This window comes from Ambystoma mexicanum, chromosome 4p, assembly GCF_040938575.1.
Source record: "Ambystoma mexicanum isolate Mex_15411 chromosome 4p, UKY_AmexF1_1, whole genome shotgun sequence".
Lineage (NCBI taxonomy): Eukaryota > Metazoa > Chordata > Amphibia > Caudata > Ambystomatidae > Ambystoma > Ambystoma mexicanum.
Window position 1 is genome coordinate 1,229,102,263 of NC_090927.1, and position 20,927 is coordinate 1,229,123,189.

Below are 20,927 nucleotides of genomic sequence, written 5' to 3' on the forward strand. Positions count from 1 at the left end.
ACTTATTTTCTTACACATTAAGCACTGTGTCTTCCCCTACCCAATGTGGCGACCTCTGCGCCTTATCTGCAACCCTCTGTTGCCTACCCCTTTTACAGTTGCTTCCATGCTAAACTTGCATTTTACATGCATAGGAAATACCAAATATGTACAGGTATAAACAATCACTTTTCAGAATGTAATAAAAACACAGAATAATGATCTCGTATGATAATAAAGTGTTTGCACAAGTCCACCAAGTTGAAATTGACTTTTACCAAGGCTTCCGGACGAAAGCCCCCCCCCCCGGCACCGCCCCCTCCATCTCCTATGTACTTCTGTGTATCCATAGGAATCAAAAGACCAATGTAACCCAATGCAAATAAGTAGGGGTTCTGCCAATGAGGCACACATAAGGACTCAGGAGCATAGAAGGAGGAGAGGGCCTACTAGAGAAAGTCCTGTCCAATGAGTTTCACTCTCCAGGAGAGAAGACTGCAGATACGAGCAGTGATGTCACTGGCCAGGACATTTGCGGTTTGGTTCTGGATGATCGAGCGCACTACCGAAGACCTACAGGCACGGATGAATGGAACTGACACTCCGAGGCAAGAAACAAGACCCCCATTGGGAGATCCCAACAAAGACAGGGAGGTTCGAGTGAAGAGTCTGTAGAGTGGAGCAGGCATGATTGCAGTGCTCAGATGAGTGGGCAAGGTAAGCAAACAAAGACCTTGACCTCTGAGGAATTGACCAGTCAGCCCAGCTGAGATTGGATCAAGGGCAAAGAACACTAAGCATAGTTCCTTCTGGTCACAAGTGAGGCAGAGTTTAACTGCCAGGTTTCTAAGAGTTCAAAAGATGCTGGGGGAGTATGCGCATCATTGTATTACAGTCACTTGTCTTTTGGATTATTCAAGATCAAGTTCAAGCAGTTGACAACATTTTTGGTACTGGGTGGAGGGCAGAAGGTAATCCAAACACCAACCAAACATACTAATCCGTGCTGACCACCACACTCCTACTTTTGTGGGCGTATTCATGCACAAACAGGGGCAATGGGAATTCCAGAGGAATCCTAGACATCCACCCACTTTCCTTACAAGCACACCCATGCATTCCCCCATAACAGGTCTGCAATCTTTGGCTCTCCACATGTTTTGGACTACAAATCCTACTATTCCTAGCCTGCATGATCAGTGGTGATGGATCATGGGAGTTGAAATCTATAACATCCGTCAAGCCACAGGTTGCAGGCCCATGCAATAAGCTTGTACAGAGAACATGTCAGAAAACGACTGCTTGGGAGCAGACAGGAATGACCACATACGAACAAGAGCAAGCAACAAAGTACTGTTGCCTGAATGCTGAATTTCTCGACACTAATGACTCAATGTTTGGAGTCTCTGTGAAGAAAAGGCTTCATATGAGCAAAAATAGCACACACTCGTAAAACCACTGTAATAAGTGACCCTGCCACAAACCACGATGAGGATACTGATCTGGGTAGACTAAGGGGCACCTTTGGCAGTAGCACCTAACTTTGGAGCCATAAGCCCACCAAAAGGCTAAAAACCTATTTGTCACAGACCCAGTGAGGTCCGGAAAGAAGTCACAAACAAAAAGTAAAAAGTCCAGAGGACTCACAAAGGTGAACTGAAATAAAATGGGGTTTCTCCCTTACACTCACCTTCTCTTCGTCATTAATTTCTTCCTCTTTCCGTGTCAGTTTTTCATTAACCTGTCTAATACAACCAGTTCCATTTTCAATTGTGTGTGCTAACATTCCTGCAAGTTAAGAATGTTTGCTTTTCCACAATCTTTCCTGCAATTAAATTGATTGTGTAATATCCCGTTACAGCTATGCAATAGTTAACTTTTTTGTTTACACCCTGTTCTTTACAAGGGTTATCTTTTAAGCCCCACATTTTGGAAACATGGGGACGGATGCTGCACCTATACAATTAAATTGCTGTTAACAGAAGTTGGGATACACCCAGAGTTCTTACCTTACTAATGGACAAAGACACCAAAGTAGATTTCATAGGGATTCCAATGGAGACCCCTCTTTATTTATGGAAACACAATTTATTTAACGCTTCCTGTCCCCTCCGTAACATTAACCTGGCATGAGTACCAACTAGAGGTGTGTCTGCTAGGTCAGCCCTCCCTTCCTTGGAGAGGTCTCTAGGACCCATAGGGTGAGTCTGATGCAACAGACCCCTTTCCTAACTCCAGGCACCACCCACATGGAGTGTGAGGCCCGGGGATGGCCTCTGTGGATGCTCCCTAGGCGGCTTCAGACAGGCCAGCGCTTCCTTCAGCTATCTCACGCAATGGTACCTTCCCCTGTAACAACATCCTACACCTACTGAACATTTAACCTACTTAACATTCTGGCTATATAATTCCCCACTCTATTATCTCCAACTTAACCTTTACATTACTTAAGATTTAGTAATTAAATACATACATGAATGCACACAAAGACAAATAATGGCATACCACATATAAACACATAATACATTCTGCCACAATGGAGGGTGACTGCTGCAGTCAGTCACCCCCATAACTGTACCCTTTAGGGCTGTCTTTGTCGATGTCCCCAATCTGTATGTTGTCTCTGGGGGACCTGGCCCCTAATGTAACTGGGGCCTTAGTCCCCTGCTGTTCAATCTTCTGGGTTGGCCCCGGCCCAAAGTTCACCACATTGCACGCGTTGCAAACCCTTGTCTCTGGGGATCTGCCTGCATTCACCACCACGGCCGCTTCAAAAGCTTTCAGGCAGCCCTGTTGGCGTGTGCGCAGCCCTAGTCCCCAATGCAACTCCTGGATGCCATCTTGGCTTTAGGTTGTAGCCCTGTGCTGTGAGGATGCTGCCACATTCACAGCCACGTCCAGCAGCATCTTTGGATCAGGCAGCATCCACAGGACAACAGGACCCGCTGTTGTCAGCACAGCACACTCGTGGCCGTCTCTGCTTCCCAGTCTGCTGCCTCTACAAGGCGTCCTGGAGACACGGGGCGGGAAGCTGCATCAGGGCAGCCTGTGGCTTTTCTTCACTCAAGCTGCCCGACTGAGTAGCCTGGGACTTCACACCTCTCGCGCTTTACCTGGGCTGGCCGACGAGCCAGCCTGGAGCTTTTCTTCACCCTCCGGGGTAGTGTGGGCTCACTGCTCTTCATCTCCCAGGCCGCCGCCTAGCTCACGTGGCCCTGGAGGACTTTCAGAAGGGCCCAACTAGGGGCACAACTGGGCATCCTGGTTCAGGCTGCCCCGCCTCACGTCGGCTGGACTGGGATGTTTTTTTTGTCCCAGGCAGCCCCATGCACGATGCCCAGCCCTTGAATAGTCCTGTGCAGACACCTGTCGCAGTCCCTGACAAGCAGCTCCTCCCCCTGGCTCGTTCTCTGGGGGGCTCCCTCACACGGCCCAGAGCTGTTATGCCTGGGAGGCCGCACAAAGCAGGGACTCACCAGGGAGTTATTTTTATTTTATTCTCCCCCTCGGATTTCTTTGTCTTCCTCTCTCCCTTATTTCTTCTCACCTTCTTTCAACGGTCTCTTTTAACCACCTTCATTTGCAAATCCCCTCTGGATTATTGTATCCCCTGCCAAGCCCATTCTTGGGTAGGAGAGCTCGGTATGGTTCAAGCCAACCCAGAAAGGAAACACGGACACGCACACGCACCCCCCCCCCACCCCCCTTGTTTTATATGTATTCTAGATGTTCCCTTGGGGGATAAGCACGTAGCCCCTACCGTTTAGGGGCGCAGGCTACATTTAACTAATAAAGTGCATATTTCCGGAAGGCTCAGGCACACTATAAGTGCAGATATTCGATGGCTAGAAAAAAACATTTTAAAAATGTAAATCTTTCAGCAGAATCTCTTACCTGTCGATATTCAACCCCCCGCCCACCCCTGTCTCCCCCAAGTATACCTAGTTCTGTTGCCACTCTGACCTATTCACCATTTGCTTTGATTAAACTGCAACTGCCTTAGTCTTATTGTTGTTTTAAATCTAGTTAATGCCTCATATTCGATTTTGTTATGGTCGTTATTTTGGTACAGCACCCCATTGCCTTTGGTGTTAGGGCTTTTCACTTTATACGTTTTTTAACTATACAAAGTGCCAGCTAAAAAAGAACCTAAAGGGCAGGCCGCAGGTGGCCTGGGAACATACGGTTCTTGAAAAGACTCTTCCGATATATTGTATGTTAGAATCACAGAAAGATGGGGTTTTATTTTAGATACTATCAAAGTGACAGACTTTGAGACTACGGGGGATTCTGCCACTATGAAAGCACTAGAGGCCATATATGAAACATTACTCATTATAGTAACTACTGTACTCTGCATCCAGAGCCCCCTTTCCATCATACTTCTGGGATGTTCAGAGGAATGGGGATGGTACTGGAGCCTGTTGCCAAGCAGCAGAGAATCAGATTTTCTTGCATTTCCCCTCACACGTGCACAGTAATACCCTGTCCGGGTACTCCCTGTCCCGTCTGACTAGGTGACTCTTTAAGTGGTGATGGCAGAAGGTCATAGTAGGCTGGAAAGGGCAGCATGGACTAAGAGCACAGTAATCACTACAGTAACATTTCCTTACTCTCTAGTCCCCTTTCCTCCAAATTTAAGGGTGATTTCTAAGTGTCAGGATTGGGTTTCATGTAATTGGCATCCATCCCAGCTGGTAACTTCGTTGATGGCTTCATGATCGCCACCCCAGTGGAACTACTATCGCCATGACTCGGAGTGAAAAGCGTTGCACCGAGACATAGACACACTTGTGTGATGATGTGACCCGTGTTTGGCGTTAATCCCGATCCAGTGGCCTGGTTGACCACCTTCCTGCCTGCCATTTCATAATCTTGTTTACCTTGCTATAGACTGAGGTCTGTTTACTGCTAACTTCCCTGCTATTGTTATGAAGTGAATTGCCCGTCTACAAAACTTCCGTCTGGCTCATGGTGAAGTGCTGCATGCTGCTAAAAAAAAAGAAATGCAATGCCATATACCAGTGCATTCCACCAACCTGCTGGCTGTTGTCGCCATCTTTTGCCATCCTAAGACCTTTGACTTTTCTTACACCTCTTCTACAAGTACTTCTCTTGCTATGGTCCTTAAGCTATTTGATATGTTTGTATTTACTTACTATTCCCTATCTTTAGTTCTGGCATTCATAGGAAGAAAGTTTGTTCACCAACGAGGAAAATCTAAGGCCCTGTACTTTTCACCAAGGACCTTGCACAGTGTTCGTTGGACTCAGAATGTAAATTGTGGACTTGTTTCCCTAGGATCTGGTACCCAAGGACTGTACTGTGTGTCCCTTGCACCCTCATGCCCTTCAGGTCTGCCCCACCCCCTTACTGTCTATTTTCCTTTTGATTGTCCATGTGACATTACCTATGGACTCCTGCCCTTGGCTGGGCTAGTATGTGCCTAGGTACACTGTTTTTCTCTATCTCCTGGAAGGTAAGTTTATCATCAAAATGCAGGCCCTCCATCGACCAGTGTCCCCCTTACCAGCACTTGCCATCGGGTACCCTTCCCAGACTAGCCTACTGAGTCTCGTCCACCTCCCCTCCCTTGCACTAGTTGATCCCTATCCCCTTACCTGAGCACTTGTCCAGCCCCTTGACTCCCTCCCCCTTGCACTTTCTCCCTCTTCCTCTTTCCATACATTTCCTATTATTGCACTTGCACGATCCGAATGTCACAAGGCCTAGTAGGACGTTACTGTTATTTTCTCCTCTGTACCCCCCTCCTAACTTCCCCTTTGTCTCATGGCACCTGAAAACACTTTTTGATGTATAGGCAACATACAAATGCTCAATAAAAAATAGAATAATCTTTCCACATTTCCCTTATTTGCTTATCTTCACCACACTAACCAACTCTTGTCTTTTCTTGCAGCCTGGGAGGAGTATGCCTTGCCACCTTTCTACTCAGCCACTCTAACTTACCACCCGGATGTGAGAGGGGAAGATCTAAGGACCATTCTCACAAACCATCTCTGAGCAGACAAGGGTAATCAGAAGACTAATGATCTGTCATGAAGAGGTTTCGCAATATTATTTGCCAAAAGTGGCAGCTGCTTTAGTACTTTCATAGAGAGCATATTGTCTAAAGAAGGCTCAAGGAGTGGCCCGGTTAGCCGCCGAGCAAATTTCCTCTTAGTGGATATGCCTCTGAAAAGCAGTGGTTGCTGATTTAGCCTTGGAAGGAAGAATGTGCCTTAAGAGCACCCTTTTCCCTGTCAAAGAGTAGAAAGTGTTCATCAGAACTCCACAAATTCAACTCACAAAGCATTTTATTATTATTATGGTATGTGAGTGCGGACCTAGCTTCAAGAAGCAACAGAGCACGTTTTAGAGGTAACAGGACAGATATACAGTGGGGGGGGGAAGATGGATACAGAGGAGGGGTACATCTGAGCAGGGTGTCGAGGAGGAGCGGAGCGGACGGTGTCTAGCAAGTCAGGTGGTGCACAGGGCGATGCGATTGCCTAGGTGTTGAGGAGGAAAGACTCCTTGAATGGGTGGATCTTGAGTTCTTTTCTGAATTGTAGGAGCGATTCTGATGCTGACAGGTTCCATAGTCTTGGGACTTAGGCAAAGAATGCTTGTTTTCTGCTCCTTTCCTTTTTTGCAGCAGTGGATTTCAAGTCTGCACGTGTCCTGGCTTCTGGTGGTGGGCTGTCCAACGGAGATGCTGAGTTTCTCTCATGTGCTGATGTGATGTCCACCAGGAATTCTGCCTCAAGAGTGACTGACCGCAAGTCCAAGCAGGCCATTGGTTCAAAGGCTTTTGCTTTAGAACTGGCAGGACAACACTAAAGTCCCAGAGAGCTTCCTTCTTGGTGGAAAAAGCCCCATCAGCCTTTTGACGTAGCTTCTAACACTCGGGTTCAAAATTGAGAAAGATTGGAAACTAACATTCAAGTAAGCCCGGATAGCCGATAGAAAGATTGTTGCAGATGTCAACAGAAACCACTGTCTCAGCAAAGTGGGTGATGAATGAAAGACCCTCATCAGTTGGGCCATTCAGGGCATTGATGGCTTGGCAAGGAGCCAATGACAGAAACACATCCTCTCTTTGGTGTACTGAAATGCTGATTTCTGTCTTGCACCCTTGATAACCTATAGGTGCCTCTCCAAAAGACCCAAGTCCCCATAGACTACCAGGCTGCCAAGGACATGTGTTTGAGTGGAGGTTCCAGAACCACTACCGGTCCTCGCTTGAAGAGTAGATCTGCTGCTTAAGGGGAGGAATGTGAGCAGTCCACTCTTCAGGTTCTGGAATTCAATGCATCAAATCCTTCCCAGCCAAGCCAGCACCATAAGGATGAGATGAGAGCCACCAGATCGTTTTAGTGCGTGCATCCTCCAGAGAATTCAGGTACTAGACCCGTCCAGGAGGCATACAGGAGATATCTTTTGTTCTGCTCATTGGCAAACAAAAGGTCCAAAATTGAGTTCCAAAATTTCAGAGATGAGATCCAGGACCCTTCCTGTGAAACTCACATTTGTTTGGAGCATACTTGAGGAGAACAGCTCCAGTTCCGGAAGCACCTCAAGACCTTCCTCTTTGCTTCGGTCATAAATCACCCAAGTATCTTATGTAAAAGGATACAATTGGTAGGGCTCTTCCGGATCCTTGATGTGACAAATGGCTTGAAAGTAATGAAGACAAAATAGACCCTCCAAATGATAGCACTCTCTGACTAATAGAACAGGCAGGGGGAGGAATCACTGGAAAGGGCATGGGAAAACCATTGGAAGTCAGCCTAGGATACAATAAGGTATAATGAGGAAGTGTCCCAACATTAACTCTCACTAATAGCACAGCAATAGCAATTAGTACAACACTAACCTGTAGGTTCTGATAACTGGAGGCTCCGCCAACAACTCTCTGTAGTAATCCAAATTAGGAAAAAAACAACAAAATCAGGGAAGGTTAGTAAGGGAAAACGTATCCCGAACGGCACGAGGCTCACGCTAGATACCGGGTTGGTGCACCACAGGGTAGTGTCCAAAGTACTGTGCACAATCACCTTCTAATTAACAGTTGTTGGCAGTACTTCCTTTCCCACATAGAACAGAAATAGGGCATTGAAATCCTCCTGTTGTATCATCACAGGTGCCAGGATTTAAATCAAAAGAGTAGCACAACTTGCATGTGGAATTACAGGTGCAATGGTACATACAGCCAGGAAACAGCACGTTAAAGTTCAGGAACCGCGTGTGGCTTGCACGCGAACAAACTTACACGCAGCTGGGAAGCCGCATGTTAAGAGTTCAAGAAACCGCGTGTGGTTTACACACAATAAAAGTACACACAGCCGGGACTGCTAGAACTCATGTGTGCAGGAAAAGCCGTCCGTTGGTCTTATGGTAGCGTGTAGAAAGATACACGAGGACAAGGTAAACAGCCATATCTTCTTGGAAGCTGTTACAGGAGTTCACGTGTGGAATTAACACGTGGCAGGAAAGCCAAAGAAGTTGCTGAAGAGATGTGAGGACGCAGATCAAAGATTCAGCTACCAGACGCCATCTTGGTTCAATCAGAAGCAGTGAGCAACGTCTACACGCTGCTTATAAACGTAATGCAGAAACACACGTGACAATCTCTAATCATGTGAATTTAACGACGTGAATAATGCAAATTTCGTTTTCCAGACAAGATATCAAACAACCGCCATTTAGAATAGAAAGGCTTAGCAGTTCTATGGGCATAACCAGTTTTGTGTGGAGACGGTGTTTCAGGTCCCGAGGCAATTTGCCTGCCATGCATGACAGCTTCTGCCTTCGCTCCCCCTCGCTGATCTATTCTTTCTTAGCACTGTGCACCTGGCCAACCTCTGCCCTCTGGGCCCAGGTACCTGCTCACCCTGCCACCGGGCCACCCCTTGCACTGGGGTCTGTATCTGTAACCAGACACCCTCCCCCATTTTTTCTTCCTGCACTTATCAGACCTACCCTGTCTGCTGCCTTAAACCCAGCACTTGCCAATTGCTGGCTGCACTACCACTGTTTGTTGCCTTTATTATTTATGTATTATTATTTATCGGTTTCTCCTTTGCTCCGCACTCTCCACTTCCCCCTCTCCCTTGCACTTGCTCGTTCTCAATGTCACTGGGCCTAGTAAGATTGTTGTTTTGTTCTCCCTTGCCTTGTCGAGCTCTGAAACACTTGTGTATGAGCGCAATAGAAATAAAATATCAATAAGACTTTCAGCTCAGGGAGTCCACCCTAAAAAATCTCCACCCATACCAAGTAAGAAACTATAGGAGAATTAGTTGTTGAGACACCAGTCAAGATCTTCAATGCCAGATGACAGAGTCCAACTTCGTTCCCCCTCTTTGTTCATGTAGAACAGGTCAGTCGAATTTTCAGTGTATATTAAGCCCTTCTGTACCAGAAGGAGGAGCAGAAAATCTTTAATTGCCAGAAAATGTCATCTTCAGCACCACGTTGATTTATTGGAAACGCTATACCAAGTCCCAGAGGTCCTGCACCTCCCTATGGTCCATATCAGCCCCACCGGCTCGTTGTGGGTGGTGGGAGGGAGATAGGAACACCACCAGAGAGATTTTTGTTCATCCATCCACCAGAGTAGGTCTGGGCACATCTCTGGAAATCGGAATGCGCTACAACTGAGACAAACTGTCCTGTAATGAAGGGGTGACTACATTATGTTAGGTGTGCCTCATGTGCAGCCTGGCATGTAGAACCACAAGAATACACAAGTCCATAAGACCCAACAATCTTTGGAATTTGAATTCCATAAGCAAAATGTTATTCAGTAACTCCACACAGATGCAGTGTAGATCTTAAAACCACCCCATAGGAGGGCAGACGTTCCCCACTTTGCAGTCCCAGATCAACCAATATATCTGGCCAGCAGGCGAGGTAGATTTATCCTGGCTTGCCAACGAGGTGTAGCGCATGTGTCCGTGGAGGGACAGTATTGACTGAATCCTTTAAGCCAGAAGAAGTCGCTACCTGGATTAGCCATGTGTCCAGATTAGAGTAAATGTGAATCCCCTGGAGGAGCCAATGGGACCTTCAAGTGTCCATTAACTTGATAAACACTTTTCACCCCAAGCGGCAGAATCCTGTACCAATACAGGACAATCAGTATTGAGATTCTTAGGCATTTTCTGTGTATGCTCAAATCGGGATGTGCATGTGCACGTCCTGAAAATGTAGCACACTTTGGCAATCCCTCCCTCCCCCCATGATGACCATCGTGAATCTCTCCTTGGGCAAAAATGTGTTGATGCTGGAGAGGTAGAGGGTCCTACAGCCTACTTCGTCCTTCTTAGAAAGCACAAAGAAGCAGGAGAAGCATCCCTGGTCCAGAGGAATTTTCTTGACTGCATCCAGTTTCATTAACTTCTGTATGCACTCCAGAAGATTCTATTAAAATGTTTGGGAAACGGGAGATGGTGCAGGAGGCGTAACTAGGACATACAATGAAGTGTCCAAGGGTCTGTCGTTATTTCCCTTCAGGATAGCAAATGAAGGGATATCAATCTTCCAACTGATGTGGTATCCTGCTTGATTTGCTTAATCACAAACTTTAGACTTTTCAGTCTGAGCCATAGTCAAGGCAAAGAAACCAATTGGCTGTTCTTCCCTTATTAAGTGACTCCTCTGTTGAGAGGTGGGAAAGAGTAAGACCGCCTAACGGAAATGCATTAACTTTCTTCTGCACTTCCGGTAGCAGCGTTGTGCTTTTTAGTCAGGCCACCCTCCTGATATCTAAACCCAGCCACATGCTTTTTGAGCTGTGTTGATATGACCTGCATGAAACTTAAGCATGTTGTGTGCAAACGTTTTCTGCCTCTCCCAGACCTGCCAAAAAATGTTCCTCAAGTTCCCTGCTACGGTGTGCAGTAGTAGCTGCCTGCAATGTCAAATTCTGGAAACCGTTGGAAGCTAAGATGTCATTTTAATTGATCTGGCGCAGATGTAAAGCTCTATTGGTAAATGCGTTCCTGCCCATTTCATCTATGGCTTTTTCCTCCCTTCCTGAAGGGGTCATCATAGGTTGGCCTGCAGCCAAGTCGGAGATCTAAGCAGGGGGTTAACCTTGAGCTAAAAAGGCAAAGACTACAGCCAATTAGACCATTGGGTTAGAGCCAACACACAGTTTCTCACTCTGCACCTAACAGTACATATTGACCAGCGTTTTGTTAACTGGATGGACGTTATGGGTTTGTTTTCCAAATGTTCTTGTTTTCTTGCACCACGTCTGCTTTGGGAGGAATGCCACTCCTATACAGCTCATGAGCGTGGACATCTGCCAACTTGCCCGTTTCCACCTATGGAAGAGTAAGGCATAGGTTACTCCAGAAACTCCTCGATGTCACAAATTCTCTCATTGAAGATTCCTACGGACTGCAGGGTTTCGCATTCCTGTCCTCGGTCTTCTCTCCAGCTTCCACTGTGGAAACAGGAAGTGATTCGCCCTTATCCTCTTCAGCGGGTACAATCCATGGAGTGGCGTTAGTGAGGCACAGACCATGGCTACTGGGCTGAGGGTAACTCCAATGGTGCATTGGAAAAAGTTAAGAACCCATTCCTGTGGGTGGATACAGTGAGAGAAGTGGGTGTCACAGATTTTGTTAAGTCTTCCAGGATATTATCTTTAAAAAGGATCTCCTCTGCAGGGGTCTGCAACCAGCAGCTCTTCAGATGTTTTGGTCTATGAATCAATGATCCCTCACTATCTACTATACTTGGCTTGGGCTGATAATGGTCCGTCCAAAACAGCTGGAGAGCCAAATATTGCAAACTCCTGCCTTCCTGGGACCTGTCAAAAGCTGTTCATCTGCTGGGCCCGAAAGCCTATCTCTTCAGAGCAAATGGGCTTGTGAGAGAAAACGTGGGTGCTAAAGGGCAAAGGCCTAAGCAAGTGTCTTGTTACAGGAAGCCAAAAACAGGAGCACAAATACAGCTCACACAATGGGGGTCCACTGGACATGTAGGCTATATCTCTGCACCTCAGGCAATGTACTAGCAATGGTGGGCCCAGCATTTTCTGCTTGCATTAGGGTCTCCCGACTTCCTGATATCCCCCCGCCCCCATGTGCCAATGGCGCACAGCCATCTCTTGCAAGCTGGGTGCAGGTCCCTGAGCAGCCAAGACATGAATAAAACACAGTTCTTGGAGTTATTCTCACAGTGCCACGTGAAAGTGTAAAACATGCCACGGGGAGCAGTCTTTCTCAGGTGCCTCAGAAAGTAGCCGTTGGGAAGAACACCTCTTGAGACATTGGACATCCTCAAAGCCCTCTTAGCAGGATGAAACCCTGAGGCAGTAGGTCTCCAGTAAGATACCAATAAACAAAAGGTGCATGCTAAGTCCCGGAAGTGGTGGCATGGATTCCAGAATATGGCAAACCCTTCCAATGCAGTTTTTACTTGGTATCTTTCTTGTGCATTTACTGGTTACGGCTATCGCCGCCTGCCTCCCCATGGGCTGACGACTCAATGAGCCAATGGAGCGGGGTACTGTGAGGGTGTCCTGGCCATGGTATTCACCCCTCCAAGGTAGACTGCTCAAAGAGGCACCAGAGAGGGGTACTATGCAAGTCTCCAGTAGCTCCTTACACAGTGGTCTGTTTTTTTCCTGCGAGGATGGGAAAGGGTTAAACAGACCCCTGTGGTGCATGGAGAGTCCCTTCAAGGTATTCTCCACACAAGAAGATCATGCTCTTGTGAAGTTGAACATTTCCTGTGCAGGAGATGTCTGGAAGACCTACTCCCACTGTGTGAGACTCTGATGAAGTAAAGGACCTCAGAGAGACTCTTAAATACACTGCAAAGGTGCCATGCACGCGAGTCTCGCAGGCAAAGCAAACATAAGTTGGGTGGGTCAGCACAGGAAAAACCCAAGGAAGAAACCCACATAACACATGAAGCATGTTGGGCACAGGTGCAACAGTTCATCAATGGTCCATTCCCATCTGGCGCAGAGAATGGTACTAACAGTTGGGGGGCCAATTGGCGAGTACCCGAATTCTATCGCTGCTGTGTGTATGCCCACACGAGGGAGATTCAAGAAAATCAGATTCACTGCTCTTGGCAACAGCCTCCAGTCCTATCCTTCTCCCTCACATACGTTCGGAGGGGGAGTGGGGGGGGAAGCAAGTATGTAAACCAAGGTCTGCTATAATGAGCCTATGTGATTTTAATGCATCTTTCTCCAGGGAGGGAATTTGATATAGTGCGGCAAGGGGAGACAAAGTCTGAGATGTGTTCCCGAACCTTAATGGAAGAAATACAAGATCAGGTCTATGCTTGGTGTCCAGCAGAGCCAACTTTCTGGATAAGAAAGGAGGTTACTTACCTTGATTTATTATGCTATAATGCAAACCGATTCCTGGTTTTATATGCTGGACTTAATCATGTAGAATATCCATGACCTGTTAACGGTAAATAATGTGTTCCTGTGAGTCCAGAGAGGGATGAGAACCAGGGTAGGAGAGTTCTCCTCCTTTCTGAGTCTGTCTCATAGGAGAAGTGGCTGGGCTGATATGGATTTAGTATTGATGGTTCCTAAAATGATTACCCATAATACAGCCTCATGTAAAAAGCTTCTGGTTCCATCATTACAGGATCAGTTAGCCACCCTTGAAGTATTTGAGGAAATTGAGTTATTGATGTTGCAACCCTTCTTAAATATTGGTAAGCTAATGTGCAACTCTAAACCAAGGGTGGGTGTTTGATTCTATGATGAATTCTTATTGGAAAAAAATTGATTTGCTGGGATGGTAAGAATGTGCGGAAGGGGTAGATATTTTAATCCAGCTAAAACAGAGAACAGCCCATTAGGCAGTGGCCCAGAAGGTGCTTTGGAACAGAAGATGCTAGTTAGGAATAACGATAAAAGAGGCAGTTAGTTTAGAAGTGAGCAATATTATATTGCTGCTGGAGTATTCAATAATAGCAGATACCTCGATATGTCTCTACCCTACATTACATGGACACAGACAATAGGATTGTAAATAAGCCAGATAAAGGAATAAGGTTGCCCCCCCCCCCCCCTGCACATTAACTGAGGCACGCAATCACAAAAAGTACCCAAAGGAGACAGAAGCTCCAGGGACAGATAAGATCCCAGCTGTCCTTTATAAGCAAGAGGAGGATTCATGGGCCCCAAATCTCATGCGGTTTGCAAATAAGGCCTTGGGAACAGGGAAGGTCTTCTTTTGTGGAATACTCAAAATTATTCCCATCTTTAAAAAGGGGGACAGAGATAAGCCAGGAAACTATTCCCTCTATCTCGCTTCGAGGCAGATCAGGAAAGATGTTTGGTAAACTACTCTTGGGAGGTATACAAGGCTGGAGGATGAAAGTTCTGAAGAAGTCCGAGGCAGGCTTAAAGGTGTGCCCAAATACCATGGACAAGTACATCAGACTACCTGATTCTGGATAAATATACTAGAAGCAATCCTTCCTTTTCCACATTTGTATGGATATGAAAGCCCTCTTTGACTCATTTAACAGAAAAAGGGGAGTAATTACAGAAAGAAAGGATGAGGGAAGGTTGTATGACTATTAAAGAGTTTCTCCATGAAGGAAATGCAGTCAGAGATCATTATGGATTGCATAGCGAGTTTACATCATAGTTTCCTCTGGGGGCTGGAGTCATGCAAGGGTGCATCCTGGTTCCCTCTTTATTTACTCTATTCCTGTATAACTTGGAGGATTAATTAATAAATCAGATTTTGGATGTGGCTATGGTGGGAGGCCAGAATTTACCCATGCTATTGTGTTCAGATCATGCAGTTTTAATTTACTGTTCAGAGCTGTCCAAGTATAGACTTCTGGGTGCCTTCTGCAAGTACATTAAGCAAAGAAACCTCATTATTAAGGAAAGACCCAGGTAATGATGGTGGGAAGAGTAAAGAACAAGTTAGTTACATGTATTTGTGATCTTTCTGATGGATGTTCCTCCCACAGATTCCTGATCTATGATATGCTATCCATAGCCTTCTTTCGGACAAAAATGTCCAGACGACAGGTTAGAACAGCGCGGCCCTGCGCTGGACAGTACGTCGGGGCCAGTATATATTGAGCCGCTGTGTCCTCAGTTGCACCCTTTCTCCCCAAACACTCTGAAGGACCACAAAATGGTGTACTGGCTATCTGCCAATAGGGTCAGGTAGGGAGGCGATGAGGAATCAGCGGGAAGAACATCCATCAGAAATAACATTACCAAGCAGTAGGCACTTTATTCGTCTAATCGATTCCTTCCTCCCAACCATTCCTCATCCATGATAGGCTCCCAAAGCAGAACGAGCATATGGAGAGAGCCAAGGACATTACCTAGACCAGAAAACTCTGGAGGACCCCCCCTACCAAAATGGACATCCTGGCCTGAAAGGGAATCTGAGCAGTAATGATTAGCAAACTTATGCAGACACTGACGTTGCCCCCTGGCAGATGTCCAGGTCAGGGACTCGACTCTGCAGGGCAGAGGTGGCAGCCACTACTCTGAGGTCCTCAGGCACATCCTTCCCAGCCACATCATAGCATTCCAAGATGTAGAGAATGATCCACCTCAACAGGGTCTGTTTGGTTACAGCCCTGCTAGCACAGCACCAGTGTAACATATGAAAATCTGGTAATCTTTCCTCGCCTCTCTCGTCCAAGAGACATAGTAGCTGAGGGCCTGCACCGAGTCCAGCCGTGTAATCGTTCCTCTGCCTTAGAAGGATGTGGCGGAGGAAAAACACATGAAGTTGGATCTTTTCAAAGAGAGGAAAATGCGAGACTACTTTCGGAAGGGTCTCACTTTTAAAGTCACCTTCTCTTTGGAGAAAACCAAAAAAGGGGGTTTAACAGATAATGCCTGGAGCTCACTCGTCTACCTCCCTGAAGTGATGTCAACCAGAAAGATATGATATGGCATTTATAACAGGCCTATACACAAGTGTTTCAATTTAAGGGTGAGCAATCTAGTAGAACAAGAGTGTAGGGGCTTAAATGAAGCTCCTATAATGAATGTCAAAACCAAATTTAAATCCCATGCCGGAAGTTCAACTGGCATGGAGGAATCTGGTTGTACAAACGCCACAAGAACTTTATGACAGTGGGTTTTGTGATGAACGAGTTCTGTTCTGGGACCTCTTGAAAATCAAAATAGCAGCAAGGTGTCCTTAGCAGTGCCAATCTGCAGGCCCGCTTGAGCCAAGAACAGCAACAAATCCAAAACAGGGGACAAAAGACAGGATAAAGGGTCCAGATCCACCTGCCTGCACCAAGCGGACAATTTACACTATCTTGAGGCATACACTTTGTGGAAGGTCTCCGATCTGAAAGGAGCCCATCAAGGATGTCGTATGACAAGTCGCACTCCTCGTATCACAGACTCTCAGTAGCAAAGCATGAAGGTTCGGGCTGCTGATGGTCGGGTGGAGAACCCACCCCTTCAATTAAGAGTGCAAGTGGAATATCCTCCGACAGCGTTCCAAAGAGGTGAAATATCCAGAGAACCAGCGGGAATGCACAACGGAGGTCGAATGTCCACTCTACCGTCATTGCGTCCCCCACAGCTCCCTGATGACGAAATTCCCTGGAGCAGAACAACTCACAATTCCTGTTCACATTGGAAGAAAAGAGGTCCACTGGAGGAGTTCCCCAGCAGGAGAAGATTTCCTCCAGAACTTCCTGGCAGAGCTGTACATGCAGGGGAGGCCAACGTCTGTCTGCTCAAGACATCCGCTGTGCCATTCTGTTCTTCAGAGCCCACAGCCACATTGTTTCTCTGAATACAGGCAGGAGCCCATGCCATCACTTTGTTGTCCATCAGAATCAGCACAGTCTTGTGTTTCACAGAGGGGAGGAAGGTGTCCAGGGCCAGCCTGATCACACTCAGCTGCTCCTGCAAATGGATATGTTCATGAGGCTATGAGGGAGGCCACAGTCCGCTCACAGTCAGTTCCGACAGGTGAGGGCCCCAACAGGGTCACCTGGAGCCAGGGTTGATGAAATAACACACCTCTCAGCAAATTGTCTCTCACGGCCCACCATGCAAGATCCTTAGGGCACTTGGACTGAGTCCTGCATAAGGTTTGACATGTGGCCTGGAATCTGTGACCATTGGCAAAGGAGGAGCGACTGAAGCAATCTCATGCCCATCCTCACGTGCAGGACCACTAGGAGGCAGGAGACCATGTGGCCCAGAAGGTGACAAACAGCTGAGGCCCTGACTTGTTCCTGGGATTGGAGGACATTGACCACCCGGACGATATTGACCACTCAGTCCTCAGGCAGAAATGCCCTGCACAGGCGAGTGTCCTGAATGCTCTGACAAATCAGAGATTTGGATGGTGAAACCCGAGTCTTTATTAGGTTCAGGGAAAAGCCCAAGCTGTGCATGTGTGCAGTAGGTGCTCCAACACTAGATCTGGGGAGCAAGCTCGGACGAGCCAGTAATCCAGGTAGGGAAAGACGTGAATGCCCTGCCTCCTGAGGCGAGGCACCACCCCTGCTGGCAGCTTGGTGTAAACCCTGGGACCCAAAGAAAGACGAAACAGCAGGACTTTGAACTGCTAGTAATGTTGGCCCACCATGAACCTCAGCTACTTCCTGCGTTTCAGATGAATCAGAACTTGGAAGTAGGCATCCTAAAGGTCCACTGATGCCAACTCCTCATGCAGATAGAGGGCTTGCAGGATCTGGACTAGTGAAACCATCTTGAATTTGTTTTTGCAGAGGAACAAATTCATCAGCCTCAGATCCACTGTCGGATGCAAATCTGCGGTCCTTCTAAGTGGAATACCAACACTTGCCTCGTTCCGAGCGCGGTACCAGTTTTATCCCACTCGTTGAGAGAAGCTGGTGGACCTCCTCCAAAAGGATGGGATGCAGCGGCAAGGCGATGGTGCAAGGGCAATGGTCTGCAGGCTGTTTTACAAATGGGAGACAGTAAAACTGTTAATTTACCTGTAAAGCACACGCATCAGACGTGGTCTTGGACCATTCCGTACTGAACAGGGAAAGCCTTCTCCCACCTGCACAGGGGAGCCATGGCAGAAGACCTCGCAGAGGTTTTGCTCCTTGTGGTGCCGAGGGGACAGTGGCCAGTTGCTTCCCCTCTGGGTGCACCTCTACCCTTACCCTTTGGGAAGCACTTCCCTTGTAATCTTCCCAGGGCAGCCTGGCCTCAAGCGGGCAGGGTTTAGGAGGCTGAGGGGTGAAAACCCTGACCGCTTGACAAAGGTACAGAAGGTTGCTGCACAGCTAAGCCCAACTACTTTGCTGTGAACTTTGACGCTTGGAATTTCTCGATGGCATCATCATCTTTCGCCGCAAACAGGTTCTGGCCATCAAAGGGCATGGATTTGTGTTAAAATGCACATCTAATCCTGTTATTCTCAATAACAAGTAACAAAGAAACACAGGACGAAAGTTTCCAAAAGAAAGACATATACATGTTTGGTTGTATGCTCTTAAACAAAACATTCTGTATTTAGGTGACAAATTCCCAAAAATACAGTGTTCATCAGAACCTAAAAGTAGGTCAATAGTACAAATCAACCGTAGTACATCAAATTACAATCATCGTGTGAACATAATTTACGTTTGAGGTAGGCAATCCAATACACTCCTCTCAGAATTAATCATGCCATCTTCAGGGCAAGGAGCGTTAGGTTCTCTACAGTATTTCAAAGGTATTCAAGTTCTAACCTAAGAGAATGGAAATATATCATTAGGTTCTGCTATTCCTAGGTATTGTATAAACATCTTAATTTGATAACAGCTTTAAAAAGGTTACCAAGCACTGACCTTGTGTGGCTAGGTAAGAGGTGGCTCGGTATTGCCACCTCCATAGTAAATGAATAGAATTACTCCTTTTGGGCATAACTGTGCCTTGTATGAAATTGTGTAAACGTAAACGAAGAAGAAAAAAATGGAGAAAAATGGATGGATAAATGCTCAGAGGAAAAAGTTATTTAGGATGGAATTTGTCAGATTACGGTAAAGAGAAAAGGTAAAAACGTAAATAGTCATACGTGTCATCACGAAGTGATTGTTGAGGGTGTGCAGGGAATGGGGCTAAAACCGCAGAGATAATCTGCAGTGTGCCCCGTATGAATATGCCTCTGTTTTGTAAATGGAGCATTAGGAGACCAGCCTGATAAGAGTCTTCTTTATCACTTAGAGAAGACCGTTCACTTACCTCTATTTTCTTGTCCCCACCAGCTAACACAGTGGGAGAACGTCAGCCCTACAGTCTTACCACCAGGCCCCGGGAGCAGCTTGCTTTTCCGGGTGAGTCATTTATCCATCTACTTTTCTCCCTTTTTTTCGATAGTTTTTTTCTCTGGCCCGAGAAAGCGTTTAACCTGAACTGGGAGCAGGAGCAGAATTGCTTGGGCTGGCTGAGCTTCCTGGAGAGCAGGGATGGTGGGAGGAGCAGGGCTTTAAGTTGGGTAAGAAATCGAGGGGGAGGCCTCATTTGGGGGCGTGGCCGGTGGGATGTGCGTGGCCTAAACTACACAAACCATAGTAAGGTACGCAAACAAATATATGAATGCATGTAAGCATGTATATATATTTGTATGTGTACCTTACTATAGTTTGTGTACTATACAAACCATCTTTTGTAAACATAGTAGTATGTTACATATTTCTATGTTTATAAAAGATGGCTTGAAAAGTACACAAACCATAATAAGGTATACAAATATATACTTCCTATGCCATACAAATATATAAATGCGTACATTTATATATTTGTTAGTGTGCCTTACTATGGTTTGTGTACTTCAAGATGGCTTAAAAATACATAAACCATAGTAAGGTACGCACACAAATATATAACATTTGTGTGCATACCTTACGGATTGCATACTTTTCAAGCCATCTTTTTAAAACATTTCTATGTTTATAAAAGATGGCTTGAAAAGTACACAATTCAATCCATCTTTTACAAAGTTTTGACGATGGATAAAGCACCAGGCATCTTTGTCCGTGGGCAAACCTTTATAAAAGATGGCTTGAATTGTGTATTTTTCAAGCCATCTTTTATAAACCTTGAATATGTTAAGGAATCCCCAAGTTCACCGAGTGTTAAAGACGCCTCAGCGACTTGAGGAGGGGATGGGGAAACAAAGGGATGTAATTTCCTCAAGTGAGGGGTCACCAGAGGGAGTTATAGTGACTGACAGAAGTGCCAGCCAGCCGCAGCACTTCTGCCAGCTTGCCTGATTTAATGGCGGGCGCATCTCCCATCACGGAAGGGGGCAGGATTATGTGTCCCGCCAACATTGTGGTGGGACCGGGGGGCCCCGGTTTAATCCCACTTATAGGAGACTGCCGGGGCCTGGACCCAGCCCACTTAAAGTTCTCTGTAGGAGAGAGTGAGTGATATATATATATATATACATACATACATACACACACGTATAGTCGGACGGAAGGCTGAATGAGCAGCTGTGCAGTGCTATGTCTTACCGTAAGGTGGCGCTGCTTTTGGCTGAGCATCGGCCATCCTCCCAGGCATAAGTGAGATCGGATTTTTTTCTTTTTTCCAGGGGCAAAAAGAAACGTCCAGATCTGCCGATGCAGATCCGGTGCCAAATGAAGGCTCTCACTCACTTGTCCATTGTCAATTGATCATCAGCTCACACGTGTGTTGTGCCAGATTCCCTCTTCTGTGCGGCAACAGCTCGTTATACAGACACTGCATAGGAAGACGGAAGGAAAGGTGCATTGCCAGCTTTATTCATCCTGATGCCCTGAAGGTGTGGGCCCACTGACAAGAACACAAACTATCAAGCCAGTTTGCACCATCAGGGACAAGGACTGGTGCATTTTTTTTTATTCGAACATTGACAAGGTGAGAAAAAACTCCAGGAATAGGCATGCTTGAGCTACAAGCCTTCTGGGAACACACGATGAGTAAAGTTCCATCAATA